Genomic DNA, 8,750 nt, shown 5'->3' with positions numbered 1-8,750 from the left:
TGCGGAAGCTTATGTTCAGTAACCTACAAGTCTTAATTATTGGGACATTAAACGTTTTGAATCTGTATTCTCTAGAGCACAGGCGAAAGAGATACATAATAATCTACCATGTGGCAGATATTAGAGGGACGGGTTCCAAATCTGAACACAGAAATAACATCACATGAAACCACCTTACCTTAAGACCAGTAGGCATGGCAGGATGTGCATAATATCCCCGTTGAAAAGCAGAGGTGCAACAGGTACTCTGAGAGGGAGACTTTTCAACACACACTGCCGCTACACATAAGGAGCAAACCTGAATGACCTCTCACAGTTTTCGAGAGAGAACTCGACAAACACCTCCAAAGAATACCTGATCAACCAGGCTGTGATTCATACGCGTTCAAAAGCCTTGTTGACCAGACGACCAACAGGAGGCCTGGTCGGAGACCGGGCCGTGGGGCTGTTGATCCCCGGACGCTACACAAATTAGACACAAGGTAGAGGTAGACCTGCACTGGCAAACTTGGCAAGCATTAAAAATATATCCTCTAGAATACGTAAACGAATAAAGTAATTACAAAGCTCCAGGTACCTCTCACCGGCAGGTCTGAAGTGTTTAAGAGTGGACATTCAATAATGTGGTGTGAGATCATGACCCAGTTCCTACCATAGAGTTTACACACACAATGCTCAGGGTTAGGAGATTCGTCACCTGTAGCCCAGGTGCAACAGGTGACGGATCCAAGCTGATCCTGATGGAATAAACACTAAAGATATTCTAAAGCGGAAGTTTAGAATATAGATATTCTATTATGGTTATTATGGACAATCGACTTGAGAATGGTCCAGGACGGACCGAAACGTCGTCGTCCCTTCACATTCTAGTGTGTGGTCTGGTCATCATGGTTATTTATAGCTGCTTCTATGGGGCAAGACCTGTATGTCTTGCACAAGTTTTCAATTGCTTGAAGAGCAGACTTTGAATCACAGAAAATTACTCCTCTAGTGTTTTCTAGCTTACTGATAGCTACCGTTAGTTTAGCTAATTCTGCTTGTGTAGCTCAGCCAGTTGCCTGTGTGCAAGTATACTTATAAAGCCTACACACTGCTGCTGTTGACTGATCAATAATAACTGTTGCTGTTGACTGTAGGCATAATAATCCCTTCCTCCTGCTTCTTCTACTCCTCTCTTCTTCCTTCCTCCCTCCCCTCTTCAGCAGATAATGGGTCATTATTTGCACCCTCAGTATGGAACGTTTAATACAATCCTTAGCATACTGAAATGTATAGTTTACCGAGTCGAATGTTGAGCTCGATAAATGTTCAATATAAGTACGCAACACGAGGATGGAGTTCTACCCGTATCTGATGTACTGGGTATAAGAGACCGGACACAAGGTATCACATGGGAGAGGAAATCCTCCTGGAAACAGAGAGAAAAACAGACACGAAGGTTGATATTACACCTAACCTGTCTCCGGAAGACCACGTTAAACGAATATCCTTACCTGCACACCGAACAACTTCCTTTTGGAATCTAAAAAGTTGTTAAGAATCTTGTGTATTATTTATGCCAGACCCATCCTGGAATATGCAGTACCAGCATGGAGTCCTTATCGTGTTAAACAAAACGAAGCTGGAGAATGTTTACTAGTATGCCACCAGACTAGTCCCAGAGATGAGAGGTATGAGCTATGAGCAAACACCTTACGTCACTGGATGAGAAAAGAAACAGGATATAGACATGATCGCCATGTATATAAAAGAGTCAGGGGAGCATGCAAGGAGAGAACATTTAGGAAGGGCAGTACATGAACAAGGAGGCACAGATGGAAACTAAGTACCAAAATGAGCTACAGAGAGAGTAGAAAGAATTTTGTCACTGGCAGGACAGTGAACAGTTGGAATGCCCTAAGAATTGAAATAGTGGAGGCTCTATACACAGTTTCAAATGTAGATATGACAGACCCAAAAAGGTTCTGAAATTTATACACCAGTTAATGAAGGGTGGAGAGGTGGCAAAACAACCCAAGCTCATCCCGAGCAAATACAACTAGGTAAGTACCCACTAACGCCACGTCGTGTGTCCGTACACTCTGCACGCTGCACACTGCACACTACACACTGCACACTGCACAATACACACACACTCGCGCGGTTACAATATTATCTCGCACGTCCGGTTAAGATACCACACTTGCCTCAACAAACAAGACCTATCGCCATGCTTTTTCCTGTACATTAGCTAGTACCACAACTTGTCAGCCATCATTACACTCTCAACACTCTAAACAAAAGCTGTATTCAGAGTAATAAAATATTTATACTTACAAAGATCATATATTGAGTATTTTGCTGGATATAGGAAACCCTTAAAAATGGTAGACCGACGCCAGCAGTCTTTGTTGCAATACAATTCTCTCTGCTGATTGGGGGAACAATATACCCCGATTGTTGTTGTTATACCCCAACAACCCTGCACCTGCTGCCATAACCTTCCACCGCGAAATCTACCACCAGTCTGTAATTGCGCATGACAAACCTTTATATCCACACATGTATGTGTATCCTACATGGACCAGGTTTTATGAAGATTAAGTAAGTCACCGCAGAATCTCCAGTGAGAGCAGTTTAAATAAGGAGAGAGAGGGACGTGGACATACCTGGTTGATGGGGTTCTGGGAGCTCTTCTACTGCCCAAGTCCGGCCCGAGGCCAGGCTCGACTTGTGAGAGTTTGGTCCACCAGGCTGTTGCTTGGAGCGACCCGCAGGCCCACACACACACAATGTGAGTAGTCCCTCCCTTAACTTCCTGCTCGCTCCCTCTACCACCCTCAGCCTAGTGAACAGTGCTTACCCAACACGCTACTGGGAAAGGGGTGTGAACTTACCTAGTGGTGTTTGTGGGGGTTGAGCTTCGGCTCTTTGGTCCCGCCTCTCACCAGTCAACCAACTGATGAAAAAGTTCATGAGTCTACTGGGATTTATATCTACATTTAAACCTGTGTATAGGGTCAGCTTCTACACCATCTCTGCCTAATGCATTGTGTAGTGTACACCAGCAGGTGTCACGTGTGTGTAGTGTACACCAGCAGGTGTCACGTGTGTGTAGTGTACACCAGCAGGTGTCACGTGTGTGTAGTGTACACCAGTAGGTGTCACGTCTGTGTAGTGTACACCAGTAGGTGTCACGTCTGTAGTGTACACCAGTAGGTGTCACGTGTGTGTAGTGTACACCAGTAGGTGTCACGTGTGTGTAGTGTACACCAGTAGGTGTCACGTGTGTGTAGTGTACACCAGTAGGTGTCACGTGTGTGTAGTGTACACCAGTAGGTGTCACGTCTGTGTAGTGTACACCAGTAGGTGTCACGTGTGTGTAGTGTACACCAGTAGGTGTCACGTGTGTGTAGTGTACACCAGTAGGTGTCACGTGTGTGTAGTGTACACCAGTAGGTGTCACGTGTGTGTATTGTACACCAGTAGGTGTCACGTCTGTGTAGTGTACACCAGTAGGTGTCACGTGTGTGTATTGTACACCAGTAGGTGTCACGTCTGTGTAGTGTACACCAGTAGGTGTCACGTCTGTGTAGTGTACACCAGTAGGTGTCACGTGTGTGTAGTGTACACCAGTAGGTGTCACGTGTGTGTAATGTACACCAGTAGGTGTCACGTCTGTGTAGTGTGTACACCAGTAGGTGTCACGTCTGTGTAGTGTGTACACCAGCAGGTGTCACGTCTGTGTAGTGTGTACACCAGCAGGTGTCACGTCTGTGTAGTGTGTACACCAGCAGGTGTCACGTCTGTGTAGTGTGTACACCAGCAGGTGTCACGTCTGTGTAGTGTGTACACCAGCAGGTGTCACGTCTGTGTAGTGTGTACACCAGCAGGTGTCACGTCTGTGTAGTGTGTACACCAGCAGGTGTCACGTCTGTGTAGTGTGTACACCAGCAGGTGTCACGTCTGTGTAGTGGTGTACACCAGCAGGTGTCACGTCTGTGTAGTGGTGTACACCAGCAGGTGTCACGTCTGTGTAGTGTACACCAGTAGGTGTCACGTCTGTGTAGTGTACACCAGTAGGTGTCACGTCTGTGTAGTGTACACCAGTAGGTGTCACGTCTGTGTAGTGTACACCAGCAGGTGTCACGTCTGTGTAGTGTACACCAGCAGGTGTCACGTCTGTGTAGTGTACACCAGCAGGTGTCACGTCTGTCTAGTGTACACCAGCAGGTGTCACGTCTGTGTAGTGGTGTACACCAGCAGGTGTCACGTCTGTGTAGTGTACACCAGTAGGTGTCACGTCTGTGTAGTGTACACCAGCAGGTGTCACGTGTGTGTAGTGTACACCAGCAGGTGTCACGTCTGTGTAGTGTACACCAGCAGGTGTCACGTCTGTGTAGTGTACACCAGTAGGTGTCACGTCTGTGTAGTGTACACCAGCAGGTGTCACGTGTGTGTAGTGTACACCAGCAGGTGTCACGTGTGTGTAGTGTACACCAGCAGGTGTCACGTCTGTGTAGTGTACACCAGCAGGTGTCACGTCTGTGTAGTGTACACCAGCAGGTGTCACGTCTGTGTAGTGAGTACACCAGTAGGGGTCACGTCTGCCTTGTGGGTTACTCTTCAGTTACTGTTAACGTCGTCAGGTTTCTCTCAGTCATAACAATTTCAGCACCCGTCCCGCGACTAGCGTTAACAAGGTAAGGCAATTATCCAGAAAAAAGCGTTAACACAGTATGGCTACATAGAGCTTGGAACGGCTATGAGGACAAGGATCTGGAATATGAGAATGGCGTGAAAGATCCATGCCGAAGTACTTGGACCATCGGGAATCGAGCTCCGACCCAGCCGGAAGCGAGGCTGTCACTCTACCCACCAAAACACAAGTATAAAGTGTGTGGTCCAAGCTGCAGTAGCAGTATGAAAGACCTTCTAATGTAACACTGTAAACCAAGCTCTAGGCATACAACTAGAGAGAGAGCTAAAATGATTAGGTTTTGTGATGTCTTCGTCTTAATCTATGTATCTGTATCGTCTTCCGGTCAGCCGTCAAATTCTCATTACTTCAAGTTATCAATGGTAATAATACCATATGACTTAGATCACTAGGTATAACCACAAGTATGTGTAGGCGCCTACTTTACTGCATATCAATGACCTTTGGTAAGTTGCTATCTCCGTCACAGTATTTATTGATTTGTGCAGGTTGTGTGTGTAACAAGTGTGTGAGCTTTAATTAATTGAGCACGATACTGCACGTTTGATAATCTGGTGGTACGTGCCACATGACCGGTTAGTGAACCTGTGTTTACATAGTTGTGTCTACTGGGAGCGAGCTCCGGCTCTAGAGCTCCGCCTCTCACCTATTGTGTCTGTTTTTTTTTTTTTTTTTAAGATATATAGAAGAGTTGTTACATTCTTGTACAGCCACTAGTACGCGTAGCGTTTCGGGTAGGTCCCTGGAGTACGATCCCCGCCGCTTTTTACAACCAAGTACACATTTTACTGTTGCGTTAAACAGAGGCTACAGTTAAAGATTTGCGCTCAGTAAATCCTCCCCGGCCAGGATACGAACCCATGACAAAGCGCTCGCGGAACGCCAGGCGAGTGTCTTACCACTACACCACGGAGACTGGTGTAGTTTATTTATACCTTTCCGGAGTTCCGGTACTCAGTTTTGGTCTTGAAACTACTACCTCCTCTGCCTCGAGTTCCTCCCACCTGTTTACCCCTCCTCCTCCTCCTCTTGTTTCTCACCTGCACAAACAATCTCCTTTTACATCGTCTATTCCCTCAGTATCTCGCCCTTCTCCATTACAGTGTGGTTTTGCTGAGTTAACTTAGTCTGTACATGTATTTGGTGCATAGGAAGCAAGTATCAAACGAGGTCGCTGGTGAGTATTTGTAAACAAGAGTAAGCAACCCTCCATCATCGACCTTGCTTGTGTCTAGCCCTCACCTCTCATATAACACCCCCTCCCCCCCCTCACCTCAACACCATTCATCACTTCATCACCACTGCTGCCTGTGCTTGACAACGACAAATAGTTCCCCAGCGCCCTGTGTGAGCATATTCCAGAGACCTTGCCATAAGCTCATTGAAGTGCAAACTAACATTACAGCCCGTCCTCTAAATAAAGACCCAAAGTCCATTCCATGCACCCGCCAACCCCCCGTTTATGAATGAAAAACCGGTTTACACAAGTGTTCGAACTGTTGACGTTCGAACACTTCCGGAACAAATGCTTCACTGACGAATTTTGTTCGAACCACAACGCTATAAATGCTTCACCCACGTACTACAAATACAAATAATTGCCAACAGAACCTAAACACCTAATCTAACCTATGCCTATATATGCACAATATGCTAATATATTATAATATTAAATTATATTTGAGAAAACTCCTGTTTTGAATGAACAGCACGTACACATTTATGAATGCGTCTGTGAACCGCTGGATGTACAACCCGTCCTCGACTCAAGTCCATTACATCCAGCGGTCGACCCCACAGACGTATTCATAAATTTGTAAATTGCAAATCTTACTAAAAAATGAAAATCGGTGCATTGTTTGTTAAAACACTCCTTGTTGGTTACCTTACCTTGAGGTTACCTTGAGGTGCTTCCGGGGCTTAGCGTCCCCGCGGCCCGGTCGTCAACCAGGCCTCCTGGTTGCCGGACTGATCAACCAAGCTGTTGGACGAGGCTGCTCGCATCCTGACGTATGAGTCACAGCCTGGTTGATCAGGTGGTTAGCTGATATTTACACAAGTTTCAGGTGGAGGTATTTGCAGTTATCAGAGCGACACGTTCCTGTATTTTGGGTATTTCTGCAGTTTCTTAGGTGGTTATATTTGCATGTTCCATTTGTTCTTGCTGACAGCCCATATTTACACACACCTCGTACATAATATCTGCAAGTTCCACATTCATACTTTGTTTACCAACGTTTATCTCCAGTACACTAAGTGGTGGCTCTTTGCTGATAGATGTAGGAGGGCATCATGTAGAATTCTGTTATTGCTCACTACCTTCCTACCTTGTGTGTTGCGTGTGGTAGTCTGTCTGGGTGGGTGGGTGTGTGTGTGTGTGTGTGTACTCACCTATATGTACTCACCTATATGTGCTTGCAGGATCGAGCATTGACTCTTGGATCCCGCCTTTCTAGCTATCGGTTGTTTACAGCAATGACTCCTGTCCCATTTCCCTATCATACCTAGTTTTAAAAGTATGAATAGTATTTGCTTCCACAACCTGTTCCCCAAGTGCATTCCATTTTTCTACTACTCTCACGCTAAAAGAAAACTTCCTAACATCTCTGTGACTCATCTGAGTTTCCAGTTTCCACCCATGTCCCCTCGTTCTGTTATTATTACGTGTGAACATTTGATCTATTTCCACTTTGTCAATTCCCCTGAGTATTTTATATGTCCCTATCATATCTCCTCTCTCCCTTCTTTTCTCTAGTGTCGTTAGGTTCAGTTCCTTCAGCCGCTCTTCATATCCCATCCCTCGTAGCTCTGGGACAAGCCTCGTCGCAAACCTCTGAACCTTCTCCAATTTCTTTATGTGTTTCTTCAGGTGGGGGCTCCATGATGGCGCGGCATACTCTAAGACGGGTCTCACGTAGGCAGTGTAAAGCGCCCTAAAAGCTTCCTCATTTAGGTTTCTGAATGAAGTTCTAATTTTCGCCAGTGTAGAGTACGCTGCTGTCGTTATCCTATTTATATGTGCCTCAGGAGTTAGATTAGGTGTCACATCCACTCCCAGGTCTCTTTCTCGAATCGTTACAGGTAGGCTGTTCCCCTTCATTGTGTACTGTCCCTTTGGTCTCCTGTCACCTGATCCCATTTCCATAACTTTACATTTACTGGTGTTAAACTCCAGTAGCCATTTCTCTGACCATCTCTGCAGCCTGTTTAAGTCCTCTTGGAGGATCCTACAATCCTCGTCTGTCACAACTCTTCTCATTAATTTTGCGTCATCTGCAAGTGACGCAGATGTGTGTGTGTGTGTGTGTGTGTGTGTGTGTGTGTGTGTGTGTGTGTGTGTGTGTGTGTGTGTGTGTGTGTGTGTGTGTGTGTGTGTGCTGGCACTTTGTTCATTAGTACTTTCTACCACTGTGCTGTCGTTGTGTAGTCCATCCGTGTCTCCACATACCTCACTGCCTGTACTTCTCCTCTGCATTTCTCTACAATGTGTGAGCCTGCAGTAACGAAGTACTGTGTAGCAGCATCAGAGGAAATATTTTTCAACAAATTTACTCTATTCAGAAAAAGGTTTATTATCTTCATCACAAAATCATTATAACGAGGTACTGGCCATTCATGTTGTCCTTAATGTCTCTGGAGTTTGGCACATTTAGATAGTTTGGATACTTTACATCTTTGGTGTATTTCGTACAAGACACCACTGTGGCCATTGTTGTTTATGTCAACACAAGTGTATATTGTTGTTGGTGTGAGTGTGTTGTGGTGACCTGTGTAGGGAGCTCAATGTTGTAGTCTTAATGTTTACTGATGGTATCCTCCCACAGTAAGACCTTGGTGGCTGGGCTGGTGTTGACCTGACTATACCTGCTGGCCAGGCCGACCCCACCTTATCTCAGGTCACTTCCTACCTGCCTCTCTCCCCTCTCACTACCACCACCTACTTCTACACTATTACTTGCAAAAAACAACAACATTATTTATGGGTTGTTCCTTTAGCTGCTATTGCTTTCAGTGTAGTTGTCAGTCAACAGTTCCATATTGTGCACTTTTT

This window comes from Procambarus clarkii, chromosome 51 (genome assembly GCF_040958095.1).
Source record: "Procambarus clarkii isolate CNS0578487 chromosome 51, FALCON_Pclarkii_2.0, whole genome shotgun sequence".
In the NCBI taxonomy this organism is placed as follows: domain Eukaryota; kingdom Metazoa; phylum Arthropoda; class Malacostraca; order Decapoda; family Cambaridae; genus Procambarus; species Procambarus clarkii.
This window is presented reverse-complemented; position numbering follows the sequence as displayed.